This window comes from Copadichromis virginalis, linkage group LG20, assembly GCF_057382275.1.
Source record: "Copadichromis virginalis isolate Kocher_CV1m ecotype Utaka linkage group LG20, C_Virginalis_male_GT1.1, whole genome shotgun sequence".
Lineage (NCBI taxonomy): Eukaryota > Metazoa > Chordata > Actinopteri > Cichliformes > Cichlidae > Copadichromis > Copadichromis virginalis.
Genome location: NC_140637.1, coordinates 12,323,986 through 12,346,957, shown reverse-complemented (window position 1 = coordinate 12,346,957; position 22,972 = coordinate 12,323,986). Strand labels below are relative to the sequence as shown.

Below are 22,972 nucleotides of genomic sequence, written 5' to 3'. Positions count from 1 at the left end.
AACTGTGAAAATTTCAGTTTTCTCATAGACAACAATTAATCACTAAAAATCTAATTATTTGGAAATGAAACTATCAGCATTCCTTTGATGCACCACCATATACAAGCCTCTGTTTATTCTGCCTCTCAAATGATTAGACTGTCAATAAGATGGCTAATTTGACAATATGTGTTGGGTTGTTGTTTTTCTTCCTTATAGGTTTTGTAGCCTGAATTTCCTTCAGGCGTATACTCTCTCTGTCTCTCTGCTACTGTCAGTGAATGTGCTGCACAGAAAGTGATTCAAAAATAGAAAAAGAAGGCCTGTGTCAGAACAAACAGGAAGGACGGGTGAGGGAGAGGGACAGGCTGACAGTTTTAAAGCTTGTTGGTACTCAGCAGTAGGTAGAGCCAATGCATTTAGGTCCTGACCTTAGTATATACTCCTCACTGAGGAGACAAGTGCCGGAGGGCAGCCTAGGATAAACTACACAAAGAAGAGAACTTACCACTGTAGCTGCACCTTCCCTCTGCAAAATACACAGCTTAGTTTTCTCAGGAGTTAAAAATCAATCTTTTTCATGTCTTCCCGACTTTGCCTGCACATCTTTTCGTGAGCAAAGTGTACTCAGAATGGTAATTTGTGATATTTTCACATTAAGAGGCGCTGGTTCTTCCTGCTCTTCGCAATTCGCGGATAGCTACGTCTTCATGATAGCTGTTTCATTTCAAGCACTGCCACAAAGTAGTGGAAACTCTAGATTATTATTTATTATTTTGAAGTAATAAAATAAAATGTGAAATCTCTTAGTTGTAGTCATAGACGTAATCAGTTTGATGGGTCATGCTTCTTCCTAGGGGTGGCATAATTAACCCAAAGGCTCCTTCAGTTACCAAAAGCAAATAAACACCTAGGCACTGCTGAGAGTGAACATATTTAGCATTTCTGAAAACAAACTCTCAAAACCTTGAGAGCTGCTTTAATTAACACAATTAAAGACTAGCTGAAAGTGGTGTTTTGGAGGGTCTGGGTTGGTAATGATCAGCAACTTGGTGGGTAGCTACTTTGGTATTGTTAGTCTCAGCACAGCACGACTGCTCAAGTTTTTGATTTGTTTCACAGTCAGATTTAAATTGCTTTCCTTAAAGTATCCTGAGCTTAAACCAAGCCAGCAAAGAATCTTAGATGGGACCATCCATAATAACGTTACTTCAATATAGTTTTGGACACTAATGCGATTTTTGTTACTTTAGCTGTTTATCTAAGCATAGTCAAGTTATAGCTACATGATGACTGTGTGGTGATTTAGATTTTATTTATGCTCAATTCAGTTCAGAAGTGAAGAAGCTTCTCAGATGAGAGGTGAAACGTCTTCAAGAGACGCTTTTCTTTTCAAGCTCCTTAGACTACGATGACCTGGATGACTGAGAACCATCACAGACAACAGAACAGATCCATACGCTTCTGCCTCTCAGATATCTGCAGCTGGTAAAAGTAGTCCCTGTTCTTTGTAGCCTTGGTGTGCATAGTGACCAGTGTTGGGACTAACGCGTTATTAAGTAACGCGTTACAGTAACTACGTTATTATTGTGGTAACGAGCACGGTAACTAGTTATTATGCCAAAACCGGGAACGCGTTACTCGTTACTGGGATTTAGGTAGGCTTATTCGTTACTTCGTGTGGTGGCTATCGCGGAGCTTCCACAAATTCAATAACATTAGCAAGTGGTGGAAGCCAGCAGGTGGATGAAGGAAAAGGGAGGCAAGAGGAGAGACCCGAAGCGGCCGCCGGTCCGAGAGTGTCAGGTGAACTGAACTTCAGGTAAGAAGTTATAACCTGCAGTCCATCTGGGTCAGATATGAACCAAGTTTAGGTGGAGTTTATTTTCGTTATGCTGACTTTTTCGTACTGCGTGCTAGCTAGCATGACGGAGTTTCTATACAGCTGGGTGGGTGCTATGTTACTGATGTTGAACTTTATTTTGTTCATAAGGTTAATTATTAGAGTTGCCAACCGTCCAGTAAAAAACGGAATCGTCTCGTATTCAAAGAAAATATCACGCGTTTCGTATTGAGGTGAAAAGGAACACAGTTTATGTTTCAGCTACAATGAAAAAGACACAAAGCTGGAGTTACTCTGTGTCTTTGCTGCACAGTTGCCTCTTCTTCTCTCATCCTCTCACCATCTCTCTCCTGTTTCTACTTCAATCATGAAACTGATCAATGATCAGCTGATCGGCTTTTCTCTCTTGTTTGTTTATCGCCCACTTTGCGCCAGAAAGAGGAAACCAGCGGATGTCGCGCTAAACAACAGCAGCACCTTTAAGCTTGATCAGCTGTTGTTAGAAGTTATTTAATATTAGTTTCTAGTATCAGCTGATGTTGGCTGGAGCCACAGCTGTAAAGCTGCTGGTCATGATATGGTTTGGTTTTGTGATGAGAGGGAAACATGAAGATGAAACCAGGAGATGTCCTTACTGGATCATCAGAGCTGAACAGGTGATGGAGAAACAGGTTTACCTTTTAGATGACATGAATGAGTTGAAGGGAAGTTATGAACTGTTTCTGAGAGACAAATAACACCAGGATCCTTTTCTAAGTAGCTGACAGCTGGTAACTGTGCAGGGGCGGGTCTAGCAAAGTGTTGCCAGGGGGGCATGTAGGGCATTAAAAGGGAAAGGGGGGCACAAAGAAATACTTTCTTATTCTCATTTAAAATGTCACTTTTAAAAAAATAATTATCTGAGTCTTGCAACAAACAATTGATAGATTGATACATATATACCATCAAAACAGTGAACATCACTGTCACAACAGTGCTTATTTTCATTCAAAGGCTTTATGATTTTTCCTATAATGGTGGGCCGGTCTCTAGTCAAAATGCCCGGGACGAATTTTTTGTCCCAGTCCAGCCCTGTATGCAGCTCATCTGCAGTCTGGTGTTGCCTACATCTTCCTATTCAGAAGGCAGAATTTCCGAGTTCTGAGTACAATCGAAAGCACCACGACTGCAGTTTTTGTGTTGGATGTAAAAAGCAGGCTAGGATAGAATCAGGCGTGGGATTTCTCTCGTGGAAATGTGCACATTATTTTTTCCTTTCTATTGGTAGGTGGCACAGTGCACTTGTGGCACGTAAGCAAGCTAGAAGAATGGCAATCTTGCTGGATATCCAGTTACGGAAGCAACACATTAACAAGAGAATTCTGAGTAAAACAAAAGTTACTTTCCCTAGTAACTAGTTACTCTGAAAGTAACGAGTAACTTGAAGTAACTGAGTTACTTTTGATAGAAGTAACTAGTAATGTAACTAAGTTACTAATTTAAAGTAACTTACCCAACACTGATAGTGACACATGAACCAGTTCTCCACCTACTACAGGTTGCTTGCTAAGAGAAACAGAGCCAAACAAAAGTTACAGCCACCAGCGGCAGTGCAAGTCAATGGGGTAAAGAGTGCTTTTATGCTCACCGATTACTCCCTGTCGCACAGTGGCATGCGCCAAAAATGATGTCACATCCGGTGGCATTCACTGTCGTTTCACAGCAACGCTGATAGCGACACAGATATACAGAGGGATGTGTTGGAGCAGTCTGAAAACTAGAACCTCTTTGGAAAAAACACTGCAATGTCATTGCTTCCAGTTTTGACCCTTCCTTTATCAGAGTTGATGTGAGTGTATTGTCTTAGTGGTGACGCCTGTTCTTCAGGAGAATACTGCAGTGGCCTTAACAGCAAGCATAAATGGAAATGATTCTGTGAGGATATTGCGGTGGCGTGTGAAGCGACCAGGATGACTGGCCAGAGCACTCTCTTAACCTGAGTAGCCAGCCACAATTTATCTGGGTAGCCTTTTAAAACAGAGCCAATGTATGGCGAACAGAGGTGGGCTGTGATAGTATTGTAATTATTTAACAGTGTCTTAGAAACTCATATGATTAGTCACAGACATTGTCACTTATTTCCTGACAGTAACAGGTGCATGAGCACCGCAGGCGGTCTTTGTGTGGTGAAAATTAAATGCTCATAGTGTTTTTGAATACATTTTTCAGTGAGTTGCTCTTTAAGGATTTTATCAGTTTAGTCAATTAACTCTAACAAAATTGCAGTTAATGAAATTATAACACAATGACTGACTATAGGGACAGTCTGGCTTATGCAGTCTTGCCACTGTAATAGGCCATTACTGTACTTGGACTGATGTGAATAAGCACAAGGTTAACCCTGCAGGTTTTGAAGTGAAGCTGCTGTTCTGTGGCTCCACCCAGTTTGTTTTATATTCATGTAGAAAGTGAATTAAATAAATAATGGATTTTAAGAAAAAATGACCAGTTAAAAAAAAAAAAAAAAAGAAAATGGCCAGAACATTTAAATGTCACTCCTGCTATTTTATAGTTGTTCTGCGACCAGAAAAGATATTATTTGACAAAACAACACGGAGTCACTGAAGACGATAAACGTGGCTAACCTGTATGGAAGCATGGCACCGGTTCAGGTGTTTTGCTCGTTGCTAGACAATGTGGTCTTAGACCTTCTGTGTCCTCCATCACCTCTTCCTCCCTTTCCTCGGCTGTCACTGCTCGCCGTGTTGTGTGTACTACACTACGAGACCTCTCCTCTCCCTCGATCGGAACTCTCTTCAAAATCGGCACAAACAAGCTGCGGGGGTCACCCGGCAGTCAAGGACTCTCACTCTGTCTTTCTGTGCAAGTACCTTCTGCCGCGCTCACTTACAAAGACTTTATGGTTTTGTGTGTGCGTGGGTGGAGGTGGGGGTGGACACTTTGGGAGGGGAAATGATTGCAGACAGCTACCAAAACTACACTTTCTCTGAGGTGTCCCTCTATAACAGAAACTCATCTCTGGGAACTCATCATCTGACCCGTGGATGTGTGCTGCGCGTGCAGGCGTGCGAAGCCCTGTGGACACTGTGTGAGAAATGATAAAGCCAGCTTTGACAGAGATGATCCAAACCCTCTGTGTTCTGTGTCTCAGTGTGTGCGCTTTGCATGGATGTACACTACTGAATTGTGTGTGTGTGTGTATACGTGCCAAGTGATGGAGAGGGGGGGATAGAGTATTCCCTCTATTCCCTCTCAGCATGATGATGTTGAGCGAAGTGCTAGGCTGTGAAGTCTTGTCTGAGAGAGTGTTGCTTATCTTCCATTAGACACATTACTGCCAACGTTGCCATCAAAGTAGAGACATACACACATAAACAAAGACTCTCAGACTCAGAGAGAGTGACACACAAACACACACACACACTTCTCCTGGGGAGGCACTTGGCAGGATTCATCTGTTGGCAGTCTCACTGAAGCAGGAAGAGGAGGAGGAGGAAGGAGGCAGGCGAAGAGGGGAACGTTATGTATCCATGGTCCAGGATCAGTCATTTGCAGCCTGAAAGAGCTCCTCAGCCTTCAGCGGGGTGCCACATAATTTAGTGAAGTACCATTGTTCTCTGAAGAGTCCCTCTGATTTCTGCTGCTTTTTTTCCCAGAGTAGGCAGCTGTATTACAAGTTAGCTCAATGTTGATTCCTTATGACTCATTTACGGAAAACTGAACTGATTTTAGTCTTTTAGGCCAAGCTGTACATTATGCACCGAAAAAGAAAGAATGAAATCCTGGTGCTGTATGGCACTGTGGCATCACACAAAGCTTTATGTGCAAAGAAGAAAAGAAAATAATTGTGAAGGAATAAATAAAATGAAAAGCTGGGTTTTCATTTTTGTTGAGCTTGGAATGAATCAACCACACCACCTTTGGGTGTGGTTGCAAGGCTGTCGCGTCACTCATTTGCAGTGAACTCATCATTTAGCGCTACGGTTTAGACTTATGAAAACAATCATCCAAGTCCATTGAGCTACCATGTAATATTCATTACATGAGCTGCTCTGCTGAAGGCCAGAAAAGGCTGCTCGTGATGTCCTCAGTTGCAGCAGGTATGTGCGGTAGATACATATTCTAACTCTGTAGTTTTGGCTGCTACAACAAGAAGCACAATGTCAGTCACATTGACAACCTGTCTGACTTCTGCAATAACAAAACTACTTCATGTAAATAATCTTTTGATGAATAATTCAACTAAGATGCATCAATATGCTGTGTCATGGGATTTATTATCCTACAGTCCTGAGGAGCTCACATAAAAGTCCAGTCTTTGTGAATTTTACAGACCTTTCAGTCACATGCCACAGATCTTTGTAAGGGGAAGTATCACATCCATATTAAATTCCTATTTAAGTTGGCTTTTTTGGAGGAGTCTCTTTTAGAAAACCAATCAGCTGGATATGTAAAAACACCTGGTGTAGCTGATAAAACCTGTCAGCAGCAGTCAGCTTTGGTCTCCTTGCTTATGCAGGCTGCAGTTATCCTTCAGCATGTGAGCTTCATTAGCTCCTACTTCTCAAATGCAAGTTACTTTGATTGTTTCACACACCCATTCCTCACCATGGCAACTGCCTCTTAAGGACTTGAGGCTCTCAAGAAAGTACAGTGACTCCTGCTGTTCTATATGCTGTGATGTTATGGGGCCCCGTGTCAGTCCTTTGAAATCAACCCATGACATAATCAGCAGGCAGCTTCCCATGACTTCAATCATATGGGGGGAGCTGACTTTGAAGATTGCTTTAATGTGTTTGCTTCTTTCATGTGGCTGATATCAAACCAAGCATTTACAGTACATTCTGATGATTTTCTGAATCACTGTTTCAATAGCGGCATGGAAAGGTTACATTATTCAGTCAGCATTGCCTTTAATATGAAACCCTTTCAGGCCCAACAATGAGCTTTGCCCTGCCCTGCTGAGGTGTCAGAGGTAATTTGGGAAATTGGAAAATTGCACGATGAAGAAGTCACCAAATGCTTCTGCTTGATAAAATTAAAATCATTGCTGGATTTAAATACTGTATGTTGCTCTTGATATAAGCGTCCTGTAGCTTCTGTGAAAGTAACTACTACCCAAAAGTTGCTAGTGAAAGTTTGTCCATTGGCTAATAATCAGAAATTAGTTGGTTTTCACAGGAATCTTTGCAGTTCTGCGATTCCAGGTCTTACTACTCAGCAGCTTCCTAGTCATCTCAGACTCTACAGACCAAAGTTAGCAAGTTCAAATTCAATTAAAGAACTGAACTAAAGACTGAAACAGACTAAAGACTGTGGCTGTTTTGGAAGGGTTGCCAGGAGAAACCCTCTTCTCAGTGAAAAGAACATGAAAGCATAGATTAGGTTTGCACAGTTGCATCTGAACAAACCGCAAGACTTCTGGAACAATGTCCCAACAGACGAGACCAAAGTGTAGATGTTTGGCTATAAAGCACAGAGCCATGTTTGGCAAAATCCAAAGTATTCTAGAATCAAATGCCAGACCATCTGTCCGACAGCTAAAGCTTGGCAAAAATTGGGTCATGCAACATGACAAAAATCCCAGTCACACTGGAAAATTTACGACAGAATGGCTGGGAATAAAAAGAAAAAAAGTCAAGAATCAAGGTGCTGCAATGGCCCAGTCAAAGTCCAGATCTCAACTTGAGTGAAATGTTGTAGCAGGAACTTAATAGAGCTGTGCACTAACAAATGCCCAAAAATAATGAACTGAAGCAGCGCTGTAAATAAGAGTGTACCAAAATTCCTCAACAGTGATATAAGAAACTGATGAAGTCATAACTGTTACTGTTTCTTCTAGTTATTGCTGGTAAAGGTGGTTCTGGAAGCTACCAAATGATGGGATGCAATTTTCACGGAGTCCCGTAAAAAACGTCCTTATAGACTGTAGCTGTGTAAACCAGACAGCTCAATGACATCAACTAAAGTTCCTCAAGTCTTGCTACTCAGCGCACTTCCTGGTTACACCTCTGAATGAGTTTTTAGGTAGCCACAAATAAACAAATGAAAAGGAAGAGAGCATACCTTTAATTTCAGAGGTCAACTCCCGCATATCAAATCTAGTAACACTCGCCCCGACCTCCTACCCCCACTCAGTTGAGAGAAAAAACAATGAAAGCATCACTGGCTTCCCCCACCAGATCTCTTCTCAGATCCTTGAGTATCTGTGTGATCGCAAAGACACAGTGCTTTGAAATCCACATTCATTAGGTGCTACTGCACACATAATCAAGAAAGCTGAAACAAAACAAAGCAAGCAGCAAGAATTGCCCTTTTTGTAGCCCTCCCTTTGTGAATTACACACACACACACACAAGCCAGCACATATACACACCATGCTCAATTACGTGTGCTGCCCCTGGCCATTCTCAAGCAGGGTTATCCATTAAAATGTTTCTGCAGATACCAGGCCTAATTACACTGCTGTAGAGAGCCTCTCCCTTACACAGCAGGTGTGAATGTATACGGACACAGACAAAGTGTGGACATTTGTGTGGGACTGCTGCCTGTGAATGAATCTACTGCCAGTGGTTGGGTTTGCAATTACCAAAACTCGAGCTAAATTAACCAGAGCACGTGCGTAGTTGTTTAAAATATTGTTCTGGGTTTACACACACACACACACACACACTGACAGGGACACTCTTGTTGAATCCAATCATGCTCTTTCCCTCCTTTAGCCGACTGCCAGTGATTCACAAATTCTGTCTTTCATGTCCAACTAATAAGCTCTTGGCCATGTCCAAGGCCCTGCATGGTATTTACAAAGGGCTGCTGAGTTGGACAGCTTGATACCTGTGGGCAGTGTAGAATGAGATGTGAAAAAGCACATGTACACAAACACACTAATAGCATTTCACTCAGCTTGGTGTGGAAGAAGTGCATAAGAGAAAATGTATTTTCTCAGTGTGGTTTGTAATGGCTGGTTGCATGGCAAATAACAGCTCTGGACCAGCCTGTTAGAGTTACAGTTAAAATGTTTCTGTTTAATTAATTAACAAGTAATCAGTTCATGCTATTTAATATAATACCTATTATCCTAGCCTTAAATTAAGTCTTTTGTCTGACCGTTTCTCCAAATCCAAATGAATTTAATTTATGATTTTAAGTGATATGAAAGAGTAATGCAATAAATTTAGTATTTGTCACTGAACGTTAGTGCTTTGTAAAGAAATTAGCTGAACTGAGTTGAACTGCTAATTATTTCAGCATTAAGCATCACTAGTCTTTGCTAAGAAGAATAAAGGAGAAGTTGTTATTTGGTCACTGAAGTGTGAATTGTTAACTTTCCTGGCAAACTCTAATGCATGTTCGTGTTTTTATCTTTAATATATGTGTATATACCAAAGCACTTTATGTATTGAAACTCTGTATAGAACGATTCAGCCTTCTTGATGAGAGTAAGATGAACAGAACTATAATTAGTGGAAGCAGATTATGGTTAGTCCAGGTCACCTAACAAGAGAAATGGGCTCTCTCCAACTAGCAAAAATCAAGAAAAAAAAATTATTAGCTTATGAGGAGCTTGTTTAAACCTTTGTTTGTTTATTTAATAGCCAAGCTGTTTTCTCCTGCTCCTAATGTTTTTGCTAAATTAAGCAAACTCCTATTCTCCTAAGAGTCTCAGCAAGAAAGCCAGCACTATATGAAAATAAAGTCAACAGGCATCTACTAGAACAAGGGGCAAAGCACCTCAACAGTGAAAGAATTTTGAGTGTTTTCCAGCCGAGACATGCTGAGAATATTCTGCCACAACACAAAGGCTGTGGATGAGGCCACTCAGAGCTGTGCTTAACCGTCCCCTGGGTGGATTTCTGTCAGCATCTGGCTGTGCAGCTTAGAAATGAACAGTTTGGCTAGAGAGGATGCTGCTCAATACTGGAGCTACATTGCCCTAAACATGACACGCTAGCATGATGAGAGCATGCTGCATATCCAGCTGAATTGCTACTAGAGGGATGCTTTAGGCATGAAACTGCTCGCTGCTGAAGCTCAAACTGCAGACAAGGGATTAGTGATGAGACTATGTTGCATATCAGATCACCTTTTGACTGGAGGGATGCTTTGGCTAGAGATGATGGTTCTTAGCAGTACATTTGGAAATGTCCCTGTTTCCTCTGTTAGAATTCTTTCAGTGCAGTTCTGTGGCCATTTTATTCTTTGTTCCAGTACATTTCTGGGTAAATGTCTTCAGGATTTAAAAATGGTGTGGGTGTGCATGCTTTAAAGTAAATGGCACCAACATCACAGTGGCCAGAAAACCTGATTTGGCCTCTAGCAGACAGAAATGTCGTATATTATTTTACAACGCTTTGGTTTATAATATCTAAATGTAATATCAAAGTTTATAATATAAAATAAATGCAATAATATATAAATTAATTTATATTATATAAATGTATCCTTTATTTCCCAATGTGTAGACAATCTGTTTGTGCCAGAACATTTAGTAAATCACAAGTGCAATGTGTAATATATAATTGATTTAACAAGCTTTAATTAGCACAGTTTCTATAAACAATGGACCTTTTTTCTGTGTTGCACTGATAGTTCAGCTTATGTGACTCATAAAATAGCCTAAATGTGTTCAAGAAGGTGTGAACGTGCTAAACGCTGATTTCTCCGTTTGTGGCAATCGTTTGGATTGTTGGATCGTTTAGACTTTTGACCCACAAACTAAACACTCAGAAACAGGGTTGTTCTTTAAATATGAGAGGGGAGACCACGCAGAGTGTACAAAATTACAACGGAAGTTACAATGTACCCAATTCTTGTATTTTGTGCTTTGTGAAAATTCAACTTTGAGGTGTAAACAATAGTTTTTGTATTTTATAATGTGGGTCTTCATACTTTTGACCATTATCACAGCCTCTACAGTGGCAGAGATGCTGTGCTGTTATCAGTTGTAATTGTTGTCGTTTTTATTGATGATTTATTTGGCATTTTCAGGGACGTGTCTATTCAGTGTTATTGCCTACGTAGACTAATGTTTTGCCTTCATATAAAAGTAGAAAAAAACCCAGTTTAGCCATGTGTTAAAATAGCTTTAGCATAGCATGTTTTAGCGGTTTTGTAATTGGTAATAAAGAAATGCACTGTAATCATTTCATACCTTGTAGGCCACATACATCCCACTGGCTGTTAAGAGGACTGTACCAATAAAACTACTGCCTAATGACCTGTTAATGTATCTATTATCTGATATTAAACACTCTGAGATATCATGGGGAAACTGAACCTTTATTATATAGAAATGCTCCTGTAGTAAATTGAGAAAACCTGTGAAGAAATAAAATTAAAGAAAAAGCAACTTATTCTAAATTGTACTCTCCGCCTCTCCCATATTTCCAAGGAGTTGCCATGCATTTGGACCTACATATTTGATTTCATTTTACACCATATACCCTTTCTGACATAACCCTCCCATTCATTCAGGCTTCAAGTGGCACAAGGAATACAGTAGCCTGTGATCACCTGAGACTGGATTCGTCCCCTTCCAGTCTCAAACTGGGGGTCTTTTGCATGCAAGCAGCGACTTCTGTTATCATTGTCAGTTTCAAGTCCACTTTCAGTCTTTCTGCCATGTTGCCTTAAAAAGACATGTGCATCTAGAACATCTTGTTCACAAATATTGAATATTTAGCAGTTTTCTTATGAGGATGGGGAAATAGAACTCAAAGAATCAAAACAAGTGACTAAAGTGGACACTGAGTTGAGTCTTTTGTTCAAGTTGAAACTGGATCCATTGCTTTTATAAGTTAGAGTGAAACTGCTTCCTAGTATAAATCAATTTGCTGATGTAGAATGAAGAGAAAGACTGAACCAGGAAGTGTATGTGAGAATAGCTTTTGTTCATTATGAAAGATGTGATATGATATTAATAAGAGAATTAACAGTCAGCGGAGATATCATTTCTGCCTATTATGACTAATTCTTGAGTTCCAAAGATCCTAAATGGACAGAACGGAAACATATTTTTTATTGGAAGTTCTACGGCCAAATTACTATAACGTCTTCCCGTATTTCAAACATGGATAAAGAGCTGATCAAATAACTAATTCACAACTTTTTGGATTAAACGTTATTGTGCCTGTAACAGTGAGCCCCTGATAAGCTGTGATGTCTTGCTTTTGTCCTGAGATGTGCGATACATCAAACTCATTAGCTCAACCAAATTGTAGTTTCAGGAAGACAAACACTGCAAATGAAATCTGCTCCAAATGAAGCTCAGTGTCGCTGCTGCAAATAGATTACAACTGAGGAGTTGTATTCCCAACGTCGCCTCTGATTAGCACCGCAACGCCGCCGCTCGTTCTGTTTTTAGAGAGAGTTGTTCCTGTGTGACAGCTCGGCGTCTCGGAGGAGGCCTGATGTGTCGTGTCCCTATTAGATGTGACACTTTTCACGCCTGTTATTCTTTTTTAATCTGCTGTGTCAAAGTCATGCTCTCTCTTTTGGGTTTTTTTTTGTCTTTCTTTCAATCTTTTTTGGCTGTGTCTCACACTCGTCTCACCCCCACTTTTTCTCTCTTCCTTTTCTCCCTTTCTGCACGTTAATGTGGCGGAGGTGTCACTGATGTGGCAGCTGCAGAGAAGATGAAAAGATCCGGTCCTGATGCAGGCAGGGCAGGCACTCGCCTATCACAGGCGGTGTGTTTTTTCACCTCTGATTAATCAAATGTGATTTTCTTTAAAATTCTAGGGAACTTTCAAAAAGTAGGCCAAGTACCTATTTCCTACCCTCAGCTTCTTGAGCTGCTGTCTTGAATCCTGAGGCACTCTTTTATGTTTTTTTTTAATGTAATGAGCAACATTGAAGTGAGACTGCACATCCTTCCGTCCATATGCTCAGACCTCCTTCTCCACAGTCACCTCCTCCAGCTCATCCAGGGGGACAGCAATGTATTCCCCAAGTCATCTGACAGACAAGATCTCTTCATGTCCTGGGTCTTCCCGAAGCCAGGAGCAACAAAATACTGCACAGGTTCAGATCAGGCAGCGAATTCCTCCCAGTCACACCCCCCCAGGTCACACTGTCATTGCCAGCATGTGTATAGATGTTCCCGAGCAGGACAATGTGGTCCCTAACAGGGCCACCCTCAAGCACCAAGGAACTCTTGGGTACACTGACCTGTCGTTTTGCACATAAGAACAGTCAGGACACATTCCCTGACGTAAAGCTGCAGGAAAGCAAACCTCTCATCCACAGGAAAACCCCATCATACAGACACCCCCATGGGCACAAGTATACCCACCCCTGTCCGTTTTCTCTCACTAGGGGCAACTTCACATTGGTTCCAGAGCCCAAGCTGTGTCTTGAGGCAACCCCAGCTATATCTAGCCATTTCTTCTTGCCCTCAGGGTCTTTTACCACCAGAGAGACTGCAAAGTTATTAGAAAATTTCTGGTTCGTGCAACTTGTTTGTCTCAAAAATGTGGTTTTAACAAAAGATTGTTAAACAAACTGTATTGCTTGGTATTTATAGTTAATCAGAGACCCAACAGTTCAGCTGTTTCACATAGGAGTGAAGTGGAGTATTATTTATGTTCAGCTTTGCTATCAGGACACTGCAATAAATTGAAGGCCTGCCAGGCTCTAACAATCCTCATATTGCATTCACACAGCCGCTGTCTGTCCTCTGTCCAACCTCTTCAGTATATCACCTTGATTTTTTTGTGAGACTGCCTAACATTGGGAGCTAGCAGCTTCCTTAGCTTTTGCTAAAATGTCTTGCTGAAGAACAAATACACATACAGCGTAATCCCAAATGATGTGTAAATATGATATTTTCCAAGTGTAATAAACCAGAGTACAGACAGGCAAAAGCACTATGGTAAATAAAACTGCAGCTGATCCATCCATTTGAATAAGCTCACAATTTTTCTGCAAAGTAGAACAGTAAATAGGGTTTTCTCCTGTTTACCTGGCAGTTTTGGTAGCAGTCAAATAATTGTTGCAGTGCCATTTTTCTAGATTTGTAAAGTGCCTCACAACGTTTCCTTTTAAGTTTTTACAATGTGAAATGTTTGGGCATTCAATAAGCCCATAAACTTAGAAATCTATGACTGAATGATAGACATCACATTATGGAAGTGGTGTGAAATGGTTTTGAGGGTCACCAGAAAACACTGAGAAACAACAGTGTTGATGTCATGTCACTCGCTGTTAGGTTTTAGCCTGGGCTCTTTATAAAATATGAGCATAGTCACCGTGATGTCAGCCGCTGGTTTCAGGCGTCCACATTTTTGAATGTTGTTGAATTTATCCCATAGAATTTATTTATTTGTTTGTTTTTTTGTTTTGGGGGGTGTTTTTGGATACAAAAATAACCATATTTAGATGAGACTGTGGGGCGGTAAATTATCATCTCATGCTTGTGAGACTGGATCCATGAACTGTACAGATGCAAAACACATGAAACTACTTGTTAATCAACTGAGTGTTAACTTTTGAGCCTCTGAAAATGTCTATATAAAAATGGGTGTAATTCCCAAGCAGTTAATGCAATACTTTTGTTAAACACATTTGATTTAAACATCTTAACTGGCTGATATTGGGTTTTTAACATATTAATAACCAAACTCACATGGGAAAAAAACCCATATAAAACATTTTCTTCAAATAAAAAAAAAAATTTTTTTCTTCTGCATCTCTTTAGAACACATATGGCATTTCTTGTTTCTTGTTTACTGGATGCTATAGTGTGGAGAAAGAGAGCAAAGACGGGACAGAAGGATGAGGATGGCATTTAGCAAAATGCTGATTTGCAGCCAGCGTATAATGAGCACATGATGCAGGACTGTATAACTCAGTATGAGTCCAAATTAGTCTTAGCTTCTGTTTGGACAACCATAATGAGCTTAAGTTAAAGAACCACAGACTCTTTGCAGACTTGTGGTCTCATTATGTCTATGGTGTTTCTTCCACAGAACAAAAATGGTCAGTGTTATCGCTACATTCCAGAGGGTCTAAATATAGCTTAGTGGCGATACAGAGGAAAAGAAAAATCTGTTAGAGGGATGATTCAGTTTTATGTGTACATAAGATTGTTGGGAGGTTTTATTTTAAGTGAAAAATAAGTTCCTATGACATTAAAATACCAAAAAAGGGTAAAAGCTGCAGTGCAAGTAAATTAATCTCAGCACTATCAGAATTTGTTTGAGCAAGATAAGTCTGAAATGCAGTATCTCCCTCCAGCCTTTTATCTTAAAGTTGACAGCTTCAGACTGCAGCCTTTTTTTTATATTGTTCCATTCTATCGAAACAATAAAACCTTATCCACTGCTGTAGTTTCTTTTGTCAGATTCAACAATGCATGAAGTATTTTTACACAGCGTAGGTCAGTAATCTTAGTGAACTTTCTGACATTGCAGATTTTTTTTTTTAGCTGAGACATCCATTTAAATGAAGTCCGAAAACAGCAGTTTCATGTCATTGTGTTGATCCAGACAAATCCCACCCAATTTGTTGTCTTCCCTTGATGTCATTTCGGAGTTGTTTGGAAATCATTCATTCTAATCTCTGTTTATTGGAATAGTCAACATGCTAATCCGCGCATTATGTTTTACCTCAGTTGTTAAAGCCTCTTTTGTTTATAGACAAACAAAAGTATCACTGCGTGGTTCCTCTGCTATCGTTGGATAGCGGTGTGGAGAGACAGAAGTGATGTTGTAATTATGAGCATTGAATATTCTTAATAATGCAGTTTGACACCATGAGGGGTGGAAAAAAATCATATATATATATATATATATATATATCATATATATATATATATATATATATATATATATATATATATATATATGTGTATGTATATATATATATATATATATATATCTCATATATATATATATCTCATATATATATATATATCATATATATATATATATATATATATATATATATATATATATGATATATATATATATATATATATATATATATATATATATATATCATATATATATATATAGTCAAGGTGTCAGTGAGTACAGTTTCCTTCACCATCAAAATTCACTCAGGCAAGGGAAGAGGTCTCTCAAAGCCACAACTGAATCAGAGGACAGGTTTCTGAGAGTAAACAGCTTGCGTGATAGGCAGCTCACAGGACAACAGCTTCAAGCACAGCTTAATAGTGGTCGTAGTAAGCAAGTCTCAGTTTGAACTGTGAAGAGAAGACTTCGAGCTGCAGACATCAGAATAAGACAAAGAGTCTTGCCTGGGCCATGAAACACCGCCATTGGAATACTGAAAATTGGAAGAAGTTATTACTGACTGATGAATCAAAATTTGAAATCTTTCGTTCATCACGCATGATCCTTGTAAGTCGTCGTGTAAGCAGAAGGATGGTTCCACAGTGTGTGGCATTAACTGTCAAACATGGAGGAGCAAGTGTGATGATCTGGGGCTGTTTTTACTGGATCCAGGGTCGGTGACTTGTAGAGCGTGAGAGGCACCCTGAACCAAAACAGCATCTATCTGTCTATCTATCCGTCTGTCTGTCCTTCGGTCGCTTGATTTTCATCGACTTCACACTGAGTGTGGGAGTAGCTAATCAGCACATTATTCAAGGCAGTGTAAGAGCAATCACATTTGATTCATTGTTATCAAAACTGCTGGTTGTGACAGAAAACTCTCTGTTGAAGAGAAGCAGTTGTCAAGCAGCGCAGACTCATGAAAGCTTCAGTTTCTCATTTCGGGATAGACTTTACCTTATTTTAGTTGTGAATTCCAAAATCACGTTGCCCTGATGTAATAAAACACGTAAAATCTGGAACAACTTTGTGCCACTCTTTAAACTTCCAGTCCAGTTAGGTGATGAACATGCATCTTTGAATGAACGTTGTTTTTTAAAAATATAACAAAGTAAACCCCTTCTTCCTCGAGCACATTCACAATTGTCTGTTTTGTTACCTCTCCCGCCTCCATCTTGCAGGGTGTAAAGTTCCCCCGATACTCTCTGTGTTTGATTACATTCATTCTCTGATGAAGCTACGCTGCAGTCTGTCCTGTAATCTCTGTCATTCATCAATGTCAGCCTTAATAGAGGCAAAGAGGAAAAGGAAGGGAGCCCTGGCTGTTGGTAAACCTCCTGTGACTGGCTATACATCTGCTGATGTGTGTTTGTGTGTGTCTGAGAGAGAGAGAGAGAAACTGTGTGTGTTTGTTAAATCAAACCTCCTTTGACTATTTGCGTCCTTTCACAAAGCTCATTTTATGTTATATGTCCGCAGGATTATCTGCTTTCACTTAATGAGTGTTGGAAAGCTAGTGTAAGAGTGTACCTCTCAGTTTGGAAAGGTGTGTGTGTGCACATCCAATAAGCCTGTTCACTTATTTATCCGTGCTGTCAGCTTGCCCCATGAGAGCCTTACTCGCACAACAGTAACCTGCAGAGAGGAGAGGGTGAGTGAGGAGGAAAAGCACAAGGAAGCAGGGAAGGAGGGGAAGAAGGAGGTGTGAATTGAGTGGAAGGGAATTTCACCACTCCCTGCCAGACACTGAGGCTCAGTTCCAGCTGTCCTGTCTACCAACACCCCACCTCCAACCTCCCCCCTTCTCCCTGTTGGTGCCTGTATGCTTCGAGCAGTGGACTCAAAGGCTTTCTCAGCTCTGGCTTTTAGCAGAGTGGAGATAATGGGAGGCACTTTTGGCTCTTTGCAGCAGCTCCATATAACCAATAGTGCGCTTTCAGTCCAATTAAAGAAAGCTTCTTCGTGTGTGAGGAAGACATAGAGGTCCATCTGTGACACACCATCCACTTCATACTCAACAAATGCAGTTTACTGAATATAGATTCAAACTGTAAGTCTATTTATGAAATGCTATTTTAACTGCAGCTAAACATTTCATACAGTTCCACCTGTGGCAAAACACAAAGGTATTATAGAGATATTATCACAGGGACTTCTTTATGTTACATTATGCTGAAATGCTCTCCTTGCCTTAGGCTTTGCTTATATGTGAAGGAGAGTCCTACTATGACTAAATTGGTCTCCCAGTGAAGTAAAGTTGACTTCGATGACACGTGGAAGGAAGTTATTCTGGTGTACACTGGTTTTATTGCCACTGCATATTGGCTTTCCAGCAGCTACAACACATTACAGAACTGTTCAGTAATGCCATTAAGCCTCTGTCGTATTTTGTGTCCAGTGAACAAATGTTGCTGTGCTACATTGCTAATTTCAAATGGTAAACATGATAAAAGTAGCAGCTAATAATGTACATATTGTCCTTGGGATCCTTTTAATATACAGTGGGGAAATAATTATTTGCTAAATTTATACATTTGCTAACTTACAAAGAAATGAACACTGGTGGTTTAATTTTAATTAACAGAATATCAACAAAAAATCTAGAAAAACACATTACATAAAAGTTATATATTGATTTACATGTAATTGAGTGAAGTACATATTTGATCTCCTAGACCCAGCCAGAATTTTGGCAACTAATGATGTCCATCAGGTGTCCAAGTAACACACAGATTACAATTAGTCAATCAATTACTGAATCATTTTCGTCCATTTCACCGTAGGTAACACCAAAGAGCTGTCAAAGGACAACTGCAACAAGACTGTAGACATGCTTATGGCTAGAATAGGGTATAAGACAGTCAGCAAGATGCTTGGTAAAAAGGTGATGGCTTATTTGGAAACTGAAGAAATATTAAAGAACCATCAATTGCCCACAGTCTGGAGCTCCATGCAAGTTTGTTAAAGATCTGAAGGCATTTAGGGCCATGGTCACCAAGAACACCATTAGGGGCACACTACACCGTATTGGGTTAAAATCTTGCAGCACCCACGAAGTTCCTCTGCTCAATAAGGCACATGTACAGGCCCATCTTAAGTTTGTCAGGGAACATGTTGCACTCATCTCCAAGAAACTAAATGGGAAGACTTGGGTGCTATGGTCAAATAAAGCCAAAATCTGGCTCTTTTGGCATCAACTCGACCAAGTGTACCATCCCCACAGTCAAGCATGGAGGTGGAAGTGTTATGGTTTGGGGCCATTTTCTGCTAATTCACAGCACCATGGGATGGGTTTTACAGCTTGACAGTGGCCCAGAACATACTGCAGAGCAATAAAGAAGTGGCTAAAGGTCATGAAGTGGCCGAGTCAGTCTCCAGACTTCAGTCCTATAGAAAATCTGTGAAGAAAGCTGAAGCTTCGGGCTGTAAAGCTCTAGCCAAGAAACCTAAACAATTAGGAGGGTTTCTATAAAAATGAGTGGGCCAAAATGCGAGCTGTGAGATGTGACCAAACCTGGTGTCTTACTGCTGTGCTTGCTAACAAGAGTGTCTCCAGGAAGTAGTAAGTCATATTTTGCTTTTGGATCAAATATGTATTGCAGTCAATGAAGTCCAAATCAGTGCATAAAATTTATGTAAAATGTTTTTTTTTCCTGATTTTTATTGATATTCTGTGTAGATGTACATCCTCACAGAGCCACTACCATGGCTAATGAAACACTTATTTGCTCTAAATGCCAAGAAAATGCATTTGCAATGCTTCTTTCATAGCTCTTCTTCCTATTAACTTTGTTTTTTTGTTGGAATATTAAGTTTTATTATCATCATTGGCTTAACTTTTGGAGAAATGAGTCCAATCATATCAATCGAATATTTCATCAAGTGACAGAGAGCTAAATGTAGTAGCAGTTCTGCATTTCTTCCAGGTTTGGTTACATGCTATAATTTAGAAAATGTCTCATCTGCCACTGTCCCTCCTACACACTTGTCACTGTAGGTGTTTGCTTGTTTTCACAGAGGCAGTAGAGGCCAATAAAGGCTGATACCACTGTGCACTGTTGGTACTGCTGTAATTGTGGTTTTCAAAATGATTTTTTCAAAACGCATTTATTTTCAAATGTAGGAATCAACCTGTGGGAGATGGGCAAAATCTCACTTTTAGCTTTGGGAAATAATTCTTCAGTGGGACTTGCAATGCAAATCGACATGGTTTTAAAAAAAACACTGCTGCAAGCAAAAACAAGCATTATGTGTTTACTAGTGACACGTTCCTTCAGAGATTTCTGAAAGATTTGCAAACTAAACTGTAAGCAAAAATGTCTTAATTTCATCCTGCTGGCAGAATCCTGCTGTCGTTTTGAAGAAAAACAGTATGAAGTGTTTATTTGTGTAAATGTCTTGTTGATGTGGACTATTTTTGTTACAGAAATAGAAGCCCTTAGGATTGAAATGATTGATAAGCCTTTTTGGGGTCTTTTTGAGAATCCTTCCTCCACACACGCCCCCCCCCCCCCCCCATATCTCTCCGAGTCAGGCCCAACACGGATAGCGTACGTTTTGCTGTAAACCTTGGGTGCCGCATTTTAGCTCGTGCAGCTGTCGACTTCTATCTTTTTGCCCATATTGGTGCTGGAGAGGATACTCGAGGGTGCATTAGAGAGGGTAGGGAGATTAGATATAGAGTGCTGATATCTCTCCTGTTTCTCTCCCGCTATGTCTCCTCTTCGCTGCCACTGCCTGGCCCAGGAGAATAGACTGGTAGAAGCAGCTTTTGTAGAAGCAGAGAAAGAAGGATGCGCCCTGTTGTGATTTCTGCAGGCCTGTTTCTTTCATTTCGCCTTTTCTCCTCCCTCTGACTTCATCAGTTGTTTTTCTGCCTTCTTCTTTGAAACTTAGTCTTTCCATACCTACAATGCTGCAGAAAGCACTATGCATAACAAAATAAAAGACACAGCTATCCTTTACGTTATGGGAGAGAAAAAAAGGGTGTTTCTTGGCTGCTTGTTAGTCTGAGCACTGAGTGTTTTGTTGGATTGTTGAAATCGTGGCTTTATCTTCACACCTCGTGCACACAGTTTTCTATTGGGAACTGTTATAGATTCACCTTGGAGATGACTTTATTTATTGTTCTGTCTTTCAGGCTGAGAAACACATACATCAGATTCAATGACTGATTGATTGGGGAGGCACGTTTAATTGCTGTGTTTTTATACACTGTAATGGAAACAGGGGGACTGAGGCTTTCAGCAAAAGCATGCATGCTTTTGGACTGGGCGGGGAAACGGTACCCACTCGAACACAGAGAGAACATGTAAACTCCACAACAAAAGGTCTTTGATTTGAACCCAAGTCCTTCTTCCTGTGAGGCAACAGTGCTAATCACCACGCCATACTGCTCGCTTGAGTTTATTTGTATTGATTTTTGATTTGTTGATCCAAATATTTCAGTGCAGCTGCAGAATAGCATCGTATGAATAGTGTAGAGTCATTCACGCCCCCCAGGGCATAAATTGCAACTGAATATGATACATTCAAAGTTTTCATGTCGGTGATATCTTTGTGGATTTTCATGAATGCTATGAAATCTGGTGCAAATATTCCCGGTACAGCATGAATCATATCAGGGTGCATCTGACCCAGTGGTGGTTCCTGTGTTGTAGCTAATCTTGCGCGTCCATCTGTTGTGTTTGGTGAATAAATAAAGCTGTGCAGTGAATGGCTGGATAGTGTTGTAGCTTGAAAATGTGTATTTTTAAAATATTTTTTGGGGGGGATCTCTAATGCAAACAAGATACGTTAAACACTTGTGTTGCACACACAGCTTTTAATGTTTAACATGGTAATCTATGGTAATTTATTATCAAATGAATTATTTTAAGTTGAATCTTAGATGACATCCTGCACTTGTTGCGAGATGACTGGTGTGAAATTCAAGACTGGGATGCCAAATCCATCCCGTTAGAAATAGGTTTAACACCACGAGAAGCTGTTCAGAATTATACTTTATTCAAACTGCATTTTAAACGTCATTGTTCTAAATGATTGCAGATCACACTATAACAAAGCAAAAGCTTGCAACATGTATAGATATAAAGTATGCACATACCCCAGTATACCCAAAACATACATATACATTTCTATACCTCAAGTTTCTGTAGCATTAGACTCTGTATGGAGCCCGTTGTAAACACCAAGCGACGGCTCATAAACACAGTGGCATTTACTCATCGCTGCTTAAACCTTCTTATCATCCATCACTGTTTTATGGCTAGTTAGCTCAGCTCCTGCTGCAACTGACCACACACAAGCCACGAGGCATTGTCATCGAGGCTTGTAAAAATCATTACACACCTGACTGTGATGTGTCCTTTGAAATAACTCACATAAGCCGAAATAGTGATGCTACTTGGTGTGAACACTTACGTTTTATGTTTATACAGCTGTATTCTCTTTTTTTTCAGTGTGAACAGGAAGTGATATGTGCTAATTGATGATAGCTGATTAGTATTGCAGGTTGCAGACTTGACAAATAGCACGATGGGTAGGACTGAGTGCCTTTCCATGAGTATTCAAAACGCTGGAAAAGTTTGCTTCTTTTCAAAAATAGTCTGTTTTTAATAAAACTTCACCTCTCAATTCCCCTAGCCCCAAACTATTCCACATTCATTATGCTGAGGAAACACTTTATTTCATTCTCTTGTTTGGACTGCTGATGAAAGTTGTGAAGCATTGTAGACTTATGAATAGGCAATAGGCACAGCAAATTTAAAATGTGCCTTTCTGCAGTGAATTCATTTGTGGTTTCTCATTAGTGAATCTTCAAAAAAAAGAGACACAGAGAGAGGGGGGAAAAAAACTCTAACATCTTCCAAGGAGACAAAACAATCTCGTGGATTCTGCTTGCTCAGGCTGGCTGGTTTGTCTTCGGCTATGCTCAGGCTTAAAGCTTCCGGCAGGTTCTCTGTGTAACTGATGGCAGCTGTTTACCACCGAACTGTTTAGAAGCTCATTATTAGAGCGTGAAGCTTGTTATGAGGCCATGTGAGAGACTCGTTACTCGCTAATTATTTCTGAGGAGCTGCCTGGCAAGCTGTGATGGAAGTAAAAAGAGAGAGAAGCAGAGAGACATAGTGTTGCAGAGGGGTCAAATGAGTGAGGCTTTCTTACTGTTTGTTTTAATCCACTGGGAATTTCAGTTCACTAGAGTGTACATGAATTTAAGCTTAATCTGTATGTTTGCCATGTGCTTGTTTTACGTGGTAGATTTAATTTTAAAAGGGTGAATGGGATCATTTTGAGGGGTCAAAAGATGTAGAAAGGAATAAAAAACAAAGATAATTTGGGCTCTTTT

The 22,972-nt window shown here is 40.1% G+C and overlaps 1 protein-coding gene across 2 annotated transcripts in view; it reads left to right on the top strand.

Moving 5' to 3' along the window:
* The window catches only part of LOC146684432 (V-set and transmembrane domain-containing protein 2-like protein), a 47,265-nt gene that overhangs the window by 5,756 nt on the left and 18,537 nt on the right, over positions 1-22,972 (top strand). Inside the window, exon 1 of one of the 2 annotated variants that reach the window (XM_085443873.1) lies at positions 1,691-1,801. The exons of the other annotated variant lie outside the window; for it this stretch is intronic. The gene's annotated coding sequence lies outside the window, so the exon portion shown is untranslated. Of the gene's footprint in view, positions 1-1,690; positions 1,802-22,972 lie in introns of those variants that run through there. 2 annotated transcript variants of the gene reach the window in all.